At 39.8% G+C, this 17,679-nt stretch overlaps 1 long non-coding RNA gene across 1 annotated transcript in view; it reads right to left on the bottom strand.

The window, feature by feature from the left end:
• Positions 1-4,788: 4,788 nt before the first annotated feature.
• The window catches only part of LOC125322021, a 31,273-nt gene continuing 18,382 nt past the window's right edge, over positions 4,789-17,679 (bottom strand). Inside the window, exons 3-5 of the long non-coding RNA XR_007201809.1 lie at positions 15,933-16,030; positions 7,682-7,723; positions 4,789-5,867 (exon numbers count right to left, since the gene is read on the bottom strand). This is a non-coding gene — a long non-coding RNA (uncharacterized LOC125322021). The remainder of the gene's footprint in view (positions 5,868-7,681; positions 7,724-15,932; positions 16,031-17,679) is intronic.

The raw sequence follows: 17,679 nt of genomic DNA, 5'->3' as shown, positions 1-17,679 counted from the left end.
TTGATTTTCCAATCAGCTGTAATGAGAATTGCAATGCTAAAGCAGAATTCACTCCAGACACAAAGAACATGCAGAAACAAGCAGCGTATTTGGATCAGTCAGTGGACCAAATTCAGTTGTGTTATAAGCAAGAGCTTGTTAATTTTACTGAGAAAGGAACCAGAAGATAGCAGGGAAAGAGAGACAAATAAATGAGAACTCAGAAGGATGTGGCAGATTGCCAGTAAGAGATGGAGTGTAAATTCAAGTTTACATAAGGGCAAAAAAATGAATGAAGATCAAAAGGAAAATTTCCCCAAGCTGTCTTAAAGGTGAGATATTGAAAAGTTTTTCTTGTTTTAACAAAAAATAATAACAACAACAACAATTTTATCCTAGGAAGAACAAAATCAGCCAGTAAGACGACCTGGGGGAAAACAGGGAAGACTTAGCATAATTCCTGATTTAGAACCTCATAAAGCAAGCAATAAAGAACGTAATTAGGACAATTTCACTCTACTTTTCAGACCTAATGCTTACTAAGATGCTGGGCCAAATACATTTCTTGTGCAAGTAGGCATAACCCTCGTTATCTTCAGTTCAAATTACACAGCTAAGATACATAAACAAATACAAACTTACAGTGGAATCATGGGCATGAGATGGCACCTGGGGAGATGCCTGCCTGAGAGAGGTTGGAGCATCTGGGTCCTTTCCTGAGCCTCCTGGAGGTCTCAGGATGTGAGGGATTTCAGGCTCACCAGGCACCTGTGGGTCCAAGCTGTAGCCTTCATCTTGCAAATGCCATTTGGCTCCTCTTCCCTCTGTGTTTTATTGAAGCATCCTCTCCCCCACACCCAACAACCATTTAGCATGTTCAGTTTATCAGTCAGATCTGGATTTGATACTTTGAAAAATGGTGACATTTTCTGCGAAGTGTGGCAATTCCTGTCCCCATCAGGTGCAAGTGCAGCTCAGTTGCCATCATCTCTTGCCATTCAGAGGTTGGAAAGAAGCAATGTTTTTGTTTTGCTTTCCATCCAGGATCTTCCTAGGATAAAATTGTTGTTGTTGTTATTATTTTTTGTTAAAGCAAGAAAAACTGCTTTCCTCAGTAAGGAAAGATTAGCAGTAAGATTGTTCCTTTGAGGTTAGGAGTCCATGCAGAATAGTCCTGTATCCTGCAGAGTAGTCAGGACCTAAGTTTGAACACAAATACCAGCTGTCTCTGAAATATCTCCTTAACATCAATTGCAGCAATTTCAAATATCTTGAGAGAGTTTTATGTTTAACATCTTAAAGTCCAAGCCTTCTTTAAGAGAAAGATTTTCCTATCTAGTCTTTATATACCAATCATCAGGGGAAAACTCAGCTGTGCATCCCTCTCTCCCTAAACAAGCAGCTACATCAGCTGGATTCTCACCTCAGAGATGTCTGAAGACAAAATAACATTAAGAAAATATTACAACATGGCATGGAAATGGATGAAAACAATCACATCCTTACTTAAAAACATGCCTACAGAGAAAGACTAAAAATCTCTAGCCTTGACAGTGGAATAAACGCCAAGCAGGTCAATTTTCGTCTTTCAGATTCCAAGAATTATATGGCTGGAAAATTGTATCTAATAAAATGTATAATTCAGCTAATTAACATCATTGCTCATAAATTCTGACAGAACTCACCCAGCAATCACAGTAAGTGCTGTAAGTGTAGGGTGAACAGTCTTTCTATAAATCCATATCTGCCAAAGCAGGTTAAAACATTTTTAAGTGAAAATTTTAACTGAGGAACTATTGCATAGTTTATATTAACACATGTAAAAGATGTATTCCCAGAAGAATACTCTCATATTGCCTCATCACAGACTGAAAAGTTCTGTGCTATGTTTATTTGCAGCAGGGAAACACAAAATGCTGACAGGAAATCCCACATCCAAGGGGGGGAAATGCATATTTAACAGAGAAATTCTGCATCCTCAAATTACAGCTGAATCCAGTACTATGATATGTTCTTCAAGAACCTATTTTTTTTAAGGAGCTCTACATAAAGTCCTCAAATAGAAAATTAGAAGGCCTGAGACTGCTCAAATTGTTTAGCACAGAAGATGGTGAATATTTGCTGTTGACATTGTACCAAGCACACAGCCATGAAAGTTGAAATTAAGCATGTCTTGGCCTGCTCAGATTAGCTGTTTATTTTTATTTATTTTTTTTAGTTTGTATTTGAAGCCCTGTTTGAAATGGAGCTTGAGGAAGGATGCCTTTGTACAACCTTCAATAAAGAAATATCCACATCAGAGACAAAATTGTAATTGAGCTCCTTTCTAGTAATCTGTACAAAGAGGCAGAAGGAAAACAGAGATCAAATGTCTTAGAAGTGGAAAATAACTGCAGACAAAAACAAAATCAAAAGAGACTACAAAGTTAGGTGAATATAGAAGTGTAATAAAAATCTGCTATGAATATATGGCTTACGAATAAAATAATGACCCACTAGAGCTTGAATACATTTTTAGGGCTTTTAATAAGATTACATAGTGTTTTGCTAGGTCATCCACCCTAATCTCATGCTCTGGATGTTATATGGATTCAAACACTAACTTCCACATACGGCAAAAAAGTTCTCAAGTTTTTTCTGTTTTGAAGAACAGCCCAAGAAGGAGGATTCTTAAATAAACCCACATTTTACTGGTCAGGTTCAGAGATAGCATGCCTTGAAATGTCTGTGGAAAGCAAGAAAAATTTACATTTAATATGTAGTTGATTACATTATGATAAGGAAATCAAAAATAGCCAACTCCAGGAGACAGATTAATCTGATCCCACATTCCATCACCACTAAGCAGAAGTACCACCAAGTCCCTGCTTTAGAAACAACCAGAAAAACCTTCTCATTGTCCAGATCAACCTGCAAACTCAGTTTGAGCCTTGCAACTGAACCAGGAATGAAAATCTCTATAGCGACAACTTCTGGTGGGAAGTGAACTCTCTTAAAGACATGGGTTGGCTTACCATGAACATTTAATTTTGGGACGAGTGGACATAGGTGGCAATGGCTCAGTTTCTGTCCCTACACTGAGATGAGCTGGCGACACAGGAGAAATGGGGGGAACAAGAGTGGTAGACAATGGAACAATGGGTGGGAGCTTTCCCAGGCAAGCCTGAGCACCTCTGTGTCAGATTTACGCTCTCCAGAGGGCCATAGCAAACACCAGGGCCCACAGCCAGCTCTTTCTCCCACTAATGACATTTTTAGAGGGTGAAGACCTCATTGAATCCATTGATGCTGACCCACAGGGCTCCATTTTCTCTGTGCTGCTCAGTGAATTAGGCAGGCAAGTGCTATTAATGAGAAGAGGAGATGTGCATATCCAGTTTCTAACTCTCAGGGTTGCTAACACACCCCATAATTTCAGACAATTATGTCTTAAAGGCTATGCTGGGATAGAGAAATCACTCGTGATGAAGCAATGTTTAAGCGGTGGAAGAATCTTTGTCCTAATGTTGAATGAATTCCTCTAACACAGAATTTCAAGCAAGTGTTGGATGAAAATCTCACCCTTGGAAATACCTAATTTAAAATAAGAGCTTATATCTCAGGTGCTCTGGAACACTGAAATGAGGAGGCCCATTCCTGTGAAGTACCTGCCCCAATTCTTTTTGTCTGGAACGTGCTGCCCTACTTAATCAAAACAAAATCTGAGACATGGACATTTAGGGGGTTTTTTTTAAGTGATTATAATGATTATGAGTGGAATTTCCATGCTGCTTTTTTCAGGAAGAGGTGGGTACCCATAAAAATCCAAGTGACCTACCAGCAATGCCATTATTTTAACTGACATCTGTGAACATACTTTCTTAGGTTGCATCAAGACAGATGAGGGCCCTTTGTGCTCTTCTGACAGTGATGGCAATCATTAAAGATTTACCAGGGTCATTAAAGTGAGAAATAGCAGTAATGCAGAGCTGAATACCACCCTCCCATGTGGATTCCACTGAAGTGCAAAGAAAGGCAGCACTGAATAAGCCAAGATCCTGCACTACCACCTTAACCTCATTTTCCAGAAGAAAAACAAAAAGGGGGGAAAAAAAAATCACCAACTTGTCTAAAACACATGAGAGAAGCACATTGCACTTGCAGGGAGGCATTGCCAGCAAAGGACACAACGCTTCCCTCCCCATTACAGCAATCCCTGTGCTTCCACACGGTGAGAGCTGGGGGGGGACCTGGGGTCACTGCGCTGATGCCAGCCCAGGAAATGTCTCTGTCACATTCTCCTGCAAAGGCAGCAGGAGGTGGCTCCTGGGCCGCCCCTGAATGAGTGCAAAGGGAGACCTTCAGGTGGAGCTGCCAGGGACACCCACCATCCTTCGCTGGCTGAAAGTGAGCAGAGCAATCCCTGAGTCAGAAGGTTGCACCTGACAGCCCAGCCAAGCCTGGGGACTCTTCCCACAGCTCCTGCCTTCCTCTCAATGCTCTTTCCTCTGAGCACAAACCAGATTCTTGCTGTTCATTACTGGCTGTTCAAATCCAATGCTGAAGGAACATCTCACCATACCTTTGAAATTTACTCCTTATGAAGGCACTGGGGCTATTTTTAGCAAAGATTAAAAGAATGCGAAGAAACAAACAGCTGCAGATTTAATCAGCTTTAACATGTTTAACTACAAGCCTGGTGACTCACAAGGCACACACCTTGCCAGAGCAGCTATATGTAAATTATTCTAAGGTAAAAAAAGGAAATTTTCTAAAATCATTATCACACATGTGTTCCATTATTGTAATACCTTGTGAGCTGACATCACAGAAACTGCTGGAAAAGAAGGTGCAAGGGGCTTCTAACCTTGCTTTGATTCTCCTGTTCATTATATCAAATGAAACAGGAAAGCGATCTCCTACGGAAATCAGTCACTGCTCTTGTTTTAATCGCCCCCCTTTGATTTCCTGAGCAGCTCAGATTAAAGATAGACCTTTCTCCTGTGTGTGATGTGGAGCTGTGGGCAGGAGCAGGCAGCACAAAGCCCTTTGTCTGCCAGAGGTGTGCTGAGCAGCCAACCCTCATCCCAGGGACAGTGCCAGGCTGTTCAGTGCTGCCGGAAAAAATGCTCCTTGTCAGTCACCTGAAAAATGAAACAGCTCACAGCACCAGGCAGGGGGCAAAAATAATCATGGGTTGAAAATAAACACGGTGGAGATCACTCTGGGCATGCAAACACTCCCATGCACAAATGTATTTGTAAAAAAAGGAATAATACACACCAGCTCTGAATGCTCCACTTGAGCCAATTACATGTGAGCACTCTCCTGCATTATGGATGTTGGGTTTGTTGAAGCTGTGCCACTCTGGAGCTCAAGTCCCTCTCAAGATAACTTTTGCCAGTCATGCGTATCCCAGTGAAAACAAAAAAACCCCAAACACTTCATGCTCCTATCGCCTCACACCTGATATATTGGTCCTTCAGAGTCAGACATAATTATCACATGATGCACAAGGCTGAACATGTTTTAAACATATGTTTGACATGGTGCAATCAATCACAGGGCAGCTAATAATGCTGGTAGCTGGTGTACAATGGCAATGCCCCCCCAGGCTCGTGCAGCGCTGAGATAAATGCGTTTCCCAGGTCACTGGAGGCACTCATTTCACCTCCTGCCTCATGATACTTCCAAGGAGCGTGTTATCTCAGGGCAACACATGTCTGCTGCTACCTGGCTGTTTAATTACTGTACACAAAATTCCAAATCAGAGTAATTGGCATCTCAAGGTACCGCCGTGTGCTGCAGGGTCCTCCCAGTGTAAGTGAGCAACTGATGCAGGAAAGAGAATGACCTTGATAGAGATTTCTCCCCAAAACTGATGGCATCTTGTGACTTTAAAGCACAACCTGATGAAGAAAACAATATAAATATTGTAATTATATTTTAAGCTCAAAAATTCACAACGGTTTGCAGTTTGATTTTATAGGTAATTTCTCTATACAGAAGGTGTTTTTTTGGGAAAAACATGATTCAGGATCTCTCAAAATACTTTCTTTAGGCCATTTTTTAGGAGTAGTGAATGCTTCAGTCATTCTTAGTGATAGATATCCACTTTATATAAACAAACACACACATTCACACTAAGCTTGGGGTGTGGGAGAGCCAGTCCTGAGTCGCCAGTGGAACCAGCACACACAGACATGAGTTTGCACCTGAATATCTGCTGTCTGGGGTTTGAACACCTAAAATACTCAGCATCTGCTACAGACACCCAACTGGTTGTACATTTCTTTTAGGAGAAACCTGATCCTGGAGCTGAGATGCATTTTCTCCTAATCAAACCCATTCCTACAAGCAATAGGATCCCTGATCAGTTGCTGTTATCTATCACTCCAAAAAGAAGTAAGGAGCAATCACCTCAATATCCACGTGCTTCCAAGTAACTCAAAAAAAATTCAGTAATTCGGTCACATCTCGTTTTCACTGATTTTTTTAAACACTCAAATACTGTGAAGCATTCAGACACATTTACTTACTTTAAATGAGGAACTTTGTGGGCAAATGAGGGACTTCATGGAAACAGAAGGCTTCATAAAATCTCTGTGCTGCTCTGAACTACGGCTGCACCACCAGTTCTATTCTGACCCCAAGAGCAATTGGTCCTGACCTGTCCTGGGATGGAAATCCAGCACTCGAATTGCTTGATATTTGCAGTGGCAACCCATTATCCAAGCTATTTGATACACAGAAAATATCTTACCATAGCTCACTAAAGGAAGATATGGAATAATAATAATAATAGTAATAAAATAGAGCCCTAGAGAATCAATAAAGGTGATGTATTGCAGTCCTCAACCCAAGAGCAGGTTCATTAATACCAAACCCCATCCTGAGTGATGTTTGTGCAACCCATTCTTTTACATAATCAAAACCGCCTTAGCATAAATGAGGAGCCAAGACACAGTAACAGTTATAATTAAATAAAGGGACTAAAAGGTAAAGAAAGTGGCAAAAACATCAATTAGCTCTTAAAGAGAAATAGTCACAATATTTTTTTATTTTTTCCTAGGGTCAGGTTATCTTCCAGAAGCACATGAGCCCTTCTAATCAATTTTTTATGAATACATGCAACTTGAATTCTGATTTTCTTCTTACTCGGACAGTCTCTTTCAAGACATCTAAACCTACCAGGACTTCTCTAAAAATTGCTTTTCTCTTTAATCCTTCCTTTTTCTTTTTGTTGATATCTCCATATGTAACTAAAAGTATTTTATGAAGATACCCAGCTCTACAAACTGGAATTTATTTAGTCTCTGTCTACATTTACAAGTCAAACTGCCTAAAAGAGAAAGATCTTCTTGTGCAAACCAATATTTCTGAGGTCCTCACATCTATGCTGAAGGCATTTTAGGGGTTTTGCTTTGGCCTACAGCGAGTCTAACAGCCCAGCTGAACACCCCCACTGTCCCATGGCTCTGAAATGGTTTAAAAAGAAAATTATACTAATTTCTAATTTAATTAGCAATTTCCCCTTTAAAGGAAGGTAGTTTCACACATAAAAAAGAGGCTGTTTGTAGGAGCACTCACACACACACACAAAAAAAACCCCCAACCCAACCAACCCCAAACAGACAAGCAGAAAGCCATCAAACCCACATCCTTTCATCTCTTGGATGGATATTTTTCAGCTCTAAAAGGTGTTGCCACAACTCTTGCCCACCTGTGATTTTTCAGTGTCGCTTTCCATTATGATCCTTCTCAGCTGCAAGAAAGGAGAAGAATTATGAGCTCTTTCACAAAGGATTTAGTTTGATTTTACTCAGGATGAGAAATTAAGGATGCCCTGACTGACAGCATGGGGTTTCTATTTCTGTCTATAAGCAGCCTCACAACAGTAGGTCAAAAGGATTAGAGGGAGGTCAGTGTTAGTGTTTCTAGAGGAAACCAGGAATTGTAGATTCACTTCAATGTTCTGGCTTTCCAAAGAAAGTGAAAATCTTTATATGAAAGGGTTTTTCAAACACCTGCTCTTATTCACTTTTTCTTTAGTAATTGAAGTAAAGGAGTAAGTTGTGGGATTGTTTACTCCTTTTTTCACTTTCCTCCATTACAAAATAAGCATTGTATGTAGAGGAAAAAAGTTAATTTGCTGTCTGATATAGGCCCTATTTTTTTTAACTACAAAGCAAAGAAGCAATAATATCAGTACAACACACATACTATTTAAGGCATGGAGAAGCTATAATAACTCTGGGAAACATCACAAGTATCATAGAAGAACAAAAAGTTCTCTGCTGTCCAGTGTTTCCATTTTCCAGTCTCTCACAACAGCCTAACCTTGCTGTTCACAAGCATCACAGGTGACAAAAAACCTGCTCAATTCATGTGGTTTTACATCAGTTATTGATTTATTGACAACTTGCTAATAACTGCCAAACCTTGACCTGTCTATGCAGATCAATTCCAACAACAGAGCAGGTGAACCAGTATTTTGGGGACTCAAAACCTGTAAATTTCTGCTTGCAAACATCCAGACTTCATGCTGCTCTTTCATTCCTCTTCTAGCTGAGGCCTTTTTCCAAAGTTTCCCTGCAATTCCCTGGGTTTTGTTTAATTCAGCTGATGGCTGGCTCCCTGTTTAGCCTGATGGGTGTTCAGTGTGAGTGGAGAAACTGCTCCTCTACACAGAAGAGCAAATGGGGCCCATTTGAATTTTCTGAATTGCACAGTGCAAGCCTCACTCTATTAGGAACTCGCTCTCCTTCCAGAAAAAAAAAAAAAATTAAAAATAGCTGTAATGCTCCAGTTGCTTTTAATGGATGAAAAATCATGTTCCCCTGAGTGAGAAGATAAGCTGAGAGGATTTTTAATTAAAACTCACTCTTCCTCATCTTTATCCCAAAAGTCTGTTTCATGCTACAAGCCAATCATTCCCTGACACTCCCAATGTCTTGCAGTCTACCTGGGTGCTCTCTTTCATAAAAAACCAAGGTTGCACAACCCAGACACCTCCTGAATTCATCTAAACCAACACATTTGTGCCAACCAGCCTGTAAAATGACACTGTTGCTCTGCTGCATGAAATGGATGCATCCATTCTTTGCATTGATGCATCCAAAAACCCCTCCAGCAGGGACATTCCAGCTGGGAAGGGCTAAAGTTAGGGGTGCCCCCTGCGATGCCAAGCAGCAAAAATGCTTCTAGCAGCCTCCAAAGTATCAGGTACACATCCTCAAATTCTTGGCCCTGGGATGATTTGACCCTGGAAGTGCAGATTGGCAGAAGGACGGGTGAAATTAATTTCCCAGGAACTTCTCTTTCAAGAGAAAAATGAGTGGGAATGGACTTTTACATGGATACATCATAGAAATGCAAACCTCCTAAAGAATCAGGGCTCATCCAGGGGCTTCACTGAAGTTGCTCAAGGCATGGAATTTACCCCAAAAGGCCAGGAATATCACTGACCAGAACTAAACCAAAATCAACAACTGGCAGGTCGAAAACAGTGTCAACAAATTAATCCAATACTGTCCCAACCCCAAAACTCTGCTTCCAAAGGCAGATTGCAGAGCACCAACGTGCTCTGCTCCTCCTCCTCAGTGAAAGCTCCCACAGAGCTGCAATATCTTTTTTGTACAGATTCCATGGATGGATTTTGCTGTGCTCACAGCTGTAGCAATGAAAAAAAGTGGGCAAAAGTCTCGAGAAAATCTAGAACCTCAGTTATTGCTGCCTTTAAAGGCAGCGTGTGGTATGTAAATAACCTTCTTTTGTGGGGTTTTTACATGAAAGTAACTGAAGAAGCAAAAAGGGTATAAAAAGAACCAGCTAAAGCCTAGACAAAGAAGGTCTATGTACTTAAGCAGAACACTTAAATATGGTGAACTGAGCTTTTTTTATATGCCTTTTCCTCAGTCTGTGTTTATATCACGGGATTTTTGGAGGTGAGGAAGGTACCAAGGCACTGGGGACACAATTTCCACTGCTTTACTCCCTCTCCCATTTTTAACATGTTTTGTTTGTTTAGATAATGTTTTATTTAGATTGGCTGGGGTTTTAATTCTTATTTTTACCACAACCTTGTTTATGCTGCAATTTTCATGAATTTGCCCTGAACTCCTTTGATTACTCATCATATTTTTATGACTTTCATTTGCAGCACTGTTATCTTTTGATCTTCTGCTGTTTTCCCGTATGTTTAAAGATTTCCAAACTAATTAAGACAATTAACTAAAAAAGACTAATTGCATTCATAAATGAGTCGTGGCGCTTCTGATTAGCAGGTGGCTCCTTTCTGGTTTAGATACATAAAAGCAGATGGAAATGTGGCAGACTTAGTTATATTTAATGTGCCCACTTCCTTCCAGACTGCTCCTCTTTCCAGTTAATGACAATAAAACCTATAAAATCTTCAGACTGCTCTTTTTCTTTTTTTGCTTTTGCTATTTCTTATTTGAAATCCTAGCCATTCTTGACTAAGAGTTTCCAAACTGTTTTTCCTAAATGTTTCTTCCCTTTTACTTACAGGCTTTGAGGTGCCTGGAAGAACAAGAGGATCAGACATACTCAAAAATAAGAAATCTGCTCCTCATTTTGATGTGCAATCAATGGTAAAAATAATTTTTAGTGATTTTTTTAAAGAAAATTTGCCTTAAAGGACAACTTTTGTTCTTATTTTTTGCTATATTTCCATATAAATCAGATATATATCACTCTTGTTCCTATAGCACAAATTTTTTCTGTTCACTTTCACGTATTTTCTCCAGTGTCCCAAAATTGCTTTCCAGAATGCATAATTAATTCCCAACCAAATGCATTGAGGATATAGAGAAGCGATTTCTTTGTTGCCCTGACAATCCATGACAATTTTAGCACAGCAAAAATGGAAAAAACCCAACAAAAAATAGCAGTACAACCACATGTCAGTGTGGGAAATTACCAGTTTATAGATGCCTGAGGAACATTAGTAACTCATACATTTTATATCTAAAATAAATACACTGCCTTGAAGTTCATGAAAACAATATCACATTTTAATTGTTTGGAGAAAAGAAATTTAACATGAATCCAACGTTGACCACCCTAAGTTTTAGTTCTTATTGTACAAAACTCTTTTCTATACATTTATGTGAGACTAACTCTGCAAAAGATTATCTGAGATTTATGCAAGTAAGTCTTGTTCCTATTGGGCAAAATGGTTTATTTGACATAACTTTTGGAGGGTGCAGCACTTTTGAGTGGAGGTATTTCAGAGTAAGTGAGAGGAGAAAAAAAAATTAAAATCAAACCATAGAGATTAAATTATGTTGAAGCAAAAAACCTGAAGTTCTTCCCTACCAAATTCTGGTGCTGTGATTGTCTTCAATCCATCTGATCACATAATTTTTATGTAAAAATGTAAGAAAGTAGTGAAAACTTTTAGATGGTGCCTAGCGGCTTCATTTGTGTTGTGTCATGCAACCAAAAGCTGGTTAGAGGATAATACAGACAGAAGGGGACACAACATCTGTTGTTTAGAGTAATGTGTGAAAAGAATGAAAGAAAAAAAATCATCTGATAAGCATGACAGGCTGGTGATGATCCAGCTTTTCACCTGCATCCAAGAGCAAGAAGTTCTCCCCTCCCTAACTTTGGCTCCCTTTTATCTCATTTCTCCTCCATTCAGAGACACCCACTGAACAATAGGGCTGAAATGCAAAGATGTGTAGCTTTTCAGATAGCAGTAATGAGAAAGTGTCCTAAGTCCCAACCACAAATTAAAAGCACTGCCATGGCATCCAAATTAGAAAAATGTGACACCAGGGGATTTCCTGAATTCAGGGCTTTTAATATATCCAGTATATTATTGTGAATAATAGTATGCCAGGATTCTAAAATAACTTCAGTCTTGTCTTCAATTCTTATTCAGGATATCTGTCTTCAGCAAAAAGTTCAGATGCATAAGGACTTGAGCATTTCATGAGTGCAGCTCTGTAAAAATACCTACTTGCTGTTCAGTAAACAAAACCTGAAAGTTATGCTGGCCCATAAATTTGAGTAAGTGCTCCTAGTGCAGATGCTATCGAGCACCAGCATCCTGCATCAGCTGTTTAAAGCCCTGCTGTAAGGAACGGGATGACTCAGGGAATTGGTAATGGGATCCAGAGCCTTTCACCCCCGGGTCAATGGTTATAATCTGAAACAGACGGAGAGAGCCCGGGAGTCAATGCCATGTCAGCCCCGTCTCCTGCCTGCAGCCAAACCCGTCTGTGGCCTCCAGACAATTCCTGCAGAAGAAACACTGCAACCACAACAGGCAGGAGAGAAACCCCTGGCACTGACAGCTGGCACCAGCAAAAGAACAGGAAAGCCAAGAAATCGTCTGGGGAAATATGCAGTGCTTTTAAAATAAGTAAGGGGAAGTGTTTCAGGAAAGAAGTTAAGGGGAAAATGGTTTGCAGCAACTTTTCATCTTTCTATGGCACTGACAATTCTCGAATCTACTTGAAATTTAAAGTGTTCACCCCTCACACAAAATGTCAGACAATGCTAATTTTGTGTCCCATAAATACGGAGCAGAATCCTTAACCTGCACATATCAATACGCTCTGTGATGTCACCTCTGTAACTACACACAAGCTTCAGCTGCCCTGACATAGCTCAAACCTGCAGAGAGATGTGTGTCACCATCACAATAAGAGCCATTCAGACTTATTTTCAGATCTGTTAACAGCTTTTTGCTGAGGCTTTCCAGGGATTTGCTCCATGTTCTGATCTTTGTGTGTCATTGTACAGCCTCAGCCTGTTGCTCCATCACACCCACCTCCACTCCCAAGGTGACAAACTGCACTGCAAAGCCCTTGCAGAGTTTAAATTTCAAAATGCTGAACACCACTTCCCATGCAGCAACAGACTTTCCACTATGGAGAGGCTAACAATGAATAATTATCAACAACATGAAGGAAAAAAAGCATGGTTCAGTCGTTCTGTATTGATCTGAAACATGTTTAACCTCACCACCAAGAATATCAGAGAAAAAGACATCAGAGGTACGTTGATCTGGGACACATGGTACTGCTGGGCAGCAGCTGCTTTCTGGAAAGATGATCAGGATTAATTTATTCTGCTGTTTATTGTTTAACTCCAAGAACAAGTGACAGGAGCCCTGTTAATCTTTAACTGTGACAACAGTGACAAATCTATCAACCTGAAAAATACTCTAGTGTCTCAGCTCATCATACACAAAGTTTCAATCACCAGGAGAAACGTATCAGACTATCAGAAACTTCCCTACAATCACATGGATGGACTTTTATTATTACACTTAATACTACTCTGAATGAGCCAATACGATTTCTTTAGCTGTTCTGTACCTTTTAAATTTATAAAAGTTCAGATATGTTAAGCAGGAATCATGAATTTTTAAGATAACTTATTTTCCTTTCATAAAACCTGCACTATTTACCTTGATTACCAAATGACAAAGGTCAGCTAATAGAAATTAGGCATGTTGGTCCTCTCTAACCCCCACAGCATTTTTATTTTAGAGCACCCCTTTAAAGCAAGATGTTACAAGTAGTAACTTTGTTAATATTTTTCTTCATGTCTACGGAAGTTTTTTTCACTCCTCAGTTGTGACTCATCTCTTGTGAATTATGCATATGAGTAAAACATATGGAAATATTTTTGTTAAGTGGAGATTAAGCTTTGACTATCTTTTCTTCACCCACTCTTTGAATGTAAAAATACTCTTGGTGATGAAAAAGAAATACATTTCTTAATTTCCATTATTTCCTCCTAGTTTATGCTAATACCTACAAAGACTGGCAGGTTCTGTACCTAGAAATAGTTTTCACTAGAATAGTAAAGAAATTAATGGTTTTTGTTGACTAGTGGGTTTTTTTTAAAATTTCCTTTAAAATGAAATTTAAATAAGAGAAGAATATAGTTTAAAAATGAAAAACATTTTCAAAAATACTTAGGTGGGTTTCTTCTCCCCATCCCCACCCCGCATTTTGGAGTAGGCAAAGACAAAAAGATATAAAGAAAAAAATTACTTTGAAACTGGTGTGATATCAGCCAGTGCCAGTCAGCTGAAGAGGCATTTGTCTTTCTCAACTCTCTCCTGAGTTTTTTTTGGTGCAGGCAGATTTATGAGGTCAACACCAGGATTTTGGCACCTGTTTTCCCACCAGTTTTTTAATGAGAGAAGAGCATCCAAATCCTCTTTGGACAGCTTTCAAAACAGCAGTCCCAGCTCCTTCATTAAGCTTTTTTTGGGGGACACAAACGTGGCTATTCCAGCGCTCAAGACCATGGGACCTTTCCAGGGTGGGGCAGCCACGGGATGACCGCAGGGGGAGAGGCGCAGACCAGAGCTGGGGTTGTCCCTGAGCCCCCCACGCTGATGGATGGACCCTCACCCACCTTCAGCCCGTCCTCTCCCTCACAAGGATCCCCAGCACCAGCGGGAATTAGGAACACTCATGCTGGCAGCCAGCTCTTGGTAGGAAAACCAAACCCACACACCTCGACTCAAACACCTCCTCCCAGCCCTGAATCACATTTGTGCCCTCTGGAAATGCATCCCACCCACCATGGCATTTACTTGGGTCATCCCTCTAACCCCACCTCTTCTCATCTATACTGAATTTTAAGTTTCAATAGGTACATATACAGGAAAATGATGCCCTGCTTAATGTGTTCAGTTTTCTGAATTTATCTATTAATGTTGGATCTCTTGCTGTTGCACATGCACCTTACACTTTTATGAGTGTCTTTTCCTGCAGCTGTGATGCAAATAGCTGTATATTTTAGATGGCTGAGATCATACCTAACTGGGTTTTCAAATTTGACTTTGATTTGGCCCAGAGGTGAGCTGAGTTGTCCCCACCAGGACTGCTGCTTCCTCAGCAATCCTGGCCTGTGACAAAATGGGGGAAGGAAAAGGGGCAGAAAAGAGAGGCAGAAAACAGGGATTGGAGAGGAAAACAGACAGGTATCTTGCTCTCTCCCACAACAAATTCATCCTTGCTGAGCGGAGGAACATCATTCCCAGAGGTCAGCATGAATACATTTCTCACTTGCATTTGCCTAAACCCAATTACCAGCTACTTGTTGGTTTGTTGGGTTTTTTTAAGCAGTCTTTTTTGATATTCATAATCTCCATGAAGATAATTCATGGCATTTTGTCCAGTATTTTCAGCTTGTGGAGCAGAGCTGGCTGAACTTCTTGCAGAGGGCGCTGGATTAAATGCAGGTAAGGGTTATGAATGGTGAGCTGTAATTTACTGACTGCTGCAGGGAGGAGACAGAGGGCATGGTGTGGTTTTCAAGGCATGAATTAGAGTTCTCTGGTGAAATGAGGGTGCTTTGAGCTGATTAAATTATAAGAAATGTGCACCTGGGCCACATAAAGATCTGACGTCCTCTCCCTGGAGTTTGACTGATAATATAAGTGATATACATCATAATTTCTGCATCATCTGAAAGTTTAATACATGTAATTGTGAGCTGCTTTTCTTCTCTGAAATAGCAAACACAGTGAAATTGCAGGCTTGGTGCCACTGATGAGTCATTGTTGGCCTGCTGGATCTGTATTACAATGGCCATACACAAAGAGAACCATGACACCCCAGTTTACCATCATTATCTGTTTCCTTTTGAGTTGTTTCCACAGCTGAGCAGCTCAGACAGAGCCTGGGTCAAGTAGCAGGGGGAGGAGGAGTTGAAATGGCAGCTTTTAAGGGAGATGAGTTAGGTATGATCTCAGCCATCTAAAATATACAGTTATTTGCATGACAGCTGCAGGAAAAGGCCCTTACAAAAGTATAAGGTGCATGCGCAACAGCAAGAGATCCAACATTAATAGATAAATTTAGAAAACTGAACGCTTTAAGTGGCAGGGCATCGTTTTCTTCTATATGTACCCATTGAAATTGAGAATACAATATAGAAGAGAACTATTTTGCTAAAATGGCATCTAAAGATACCTTAATTCCACCGAAAAAACTTCAGCAGTTCAGTTGTTGAAGCACTCTGTTGCCAATGATTTCTTCTTTAATCTTGTTTTCATCACAGTTCCAGAAATCTGTAATGTAAATGTAGACACATTATTCTTTTCAGGCACTCTGAATCTGAATTTAAAACCCCCAAATGTTCTAAATTGGGGGTTAACAGTGCTTTTTAAACAGTTGAAAGAAAATAAATTACCAAAAGAATGTACTCTTTCTTTAGAATTAAAATGGGGGGAGCTGAGGAGAAACATCCCTATTTACTAGATCAAATAGAGTAATATTCATATTCTTGAACATGATAATAAAGAAATATTCGGGCAACCAGTGTTATTGGCTTCACACAAAAAAAAAGAAAAGAAAGGAAAACAGGCACAGATTTTGTTCCCAGTTTTGCTGATGTAACAGTAAACCCCCTTCTGTTAAAAGCAGAAATTTTCTTCTCTAATGTGTAAAACCTTCAAGGTGGAAAAAATTTTTTTAGCATAGCTTCATCCTAATTAGAAAAGGAATCCAACGTATTTCAGCTGGTACCAGGGCTTACCATAATTTCTACTCTGAATAAAACCGAAACCCATTATTTTCTCCACGAGACAAAGTGAAAATAAGGAAATCTGAGAACCTGTACAAGTCAGATTTCAGGTACAACCAATAACAACTCTTTTAGGATAGGTTTTAAGGATTCACCATTTCCTTCTTCAGTGATTGATACAAAGGGAGAAGTCCAGTTTAGAGAAAGCAGAAGGAAAATCCCATGGAAATCCCTGGACAAGTGCTCTGACTAGAGAGAAAAGAATTGTATATTGCATTATTTTTCTTCAGACCACAGAACCAACTGAGAGACAAAGTATTGGTTTTGGAGTCTGGCTTGCTGGTTTTTATTCCGAACTCGACAGATAAGTATATTAAATTCATGTTTATGAATAAGAGCTAGTTAAATTTTAAAATTATTTCAGACAGAGGACACTTTCATGATCTGAAATAAGAAATTGAGGCCTGGCAATATATGGCTGTGGCATAAAAAAAGAAAAAAGGCTTACGGTCACTTGGTAAATAAACATTTTCAGTCATCCCTAGCAGTGATACCAGTGTGGACAAAATCACTTCACTCCCGCTGGTGCTTTAGCAACCTTTCCTCCACCACCACCCCCCCCAGATTACGAGAAATAATCAGAAAAAAATAAGCCAAATGAGCAAATGTACATGTAAAGTGTTGAAAGTAGGCTGGTCCAGGGAACAATCATGAACTGGACACAAAGAACATTGAGCCATAAACGAACAAAGCAGAAGGACACAACTGCTTATTTATTAAACAATGCTCTGCCTGCCTTACTTTCAGTCCACAGCATCTTAAAACAGCCTCATTGGGACCATTACCAGAGCAAATTACTGCTCAACACGAATAAATGTGGAGAAGTCTGGGTCTAAGCTTTTAAGTGGTTTGGGTTTTGGTGGGTTTTTTTAACATTTTAATGGGTTTTTAATTGTTTTTATTATTATGCACAGCTACATCATAGGAGCAATTCTCTACAGATGAGGCTGAGCTGAGCTCTCTGTTGAAAGGTCAAGGCTTGCAAGTGTTACTAATTAGGGACACAGGCACAGAGTGAGTTATGTTTCCTTAGATAAGGAAAAGGAAAGAGAACCTAGCTGTTGTTTAACATTACAAGAAATCACTTGTGCTTCTCCATAGCTAGAGTTTAAAAATATCATGTGACAGATGTCC

Source organism: Corvus hawaiiensis, chromosome 2, assembly GCF_020740725.1.
Source record: "Corvus hawaiiensis isolate bCorHaw1 chromosome 2, bCorHaw1.pri.cur, whole genome shotgun sequence".
Classification (NCBI taxonomy): domain Eukaryota; kingdom Metazoa; phylum Chordata; class Aves; order Passeriformes; family Corvidae; genus Corvus; species Corvus hawaiiensis.
Note: the sequence above shows the minus strand (reverse complement) of the source record. Positions and strands in the feature narration are given on the sequence as shown.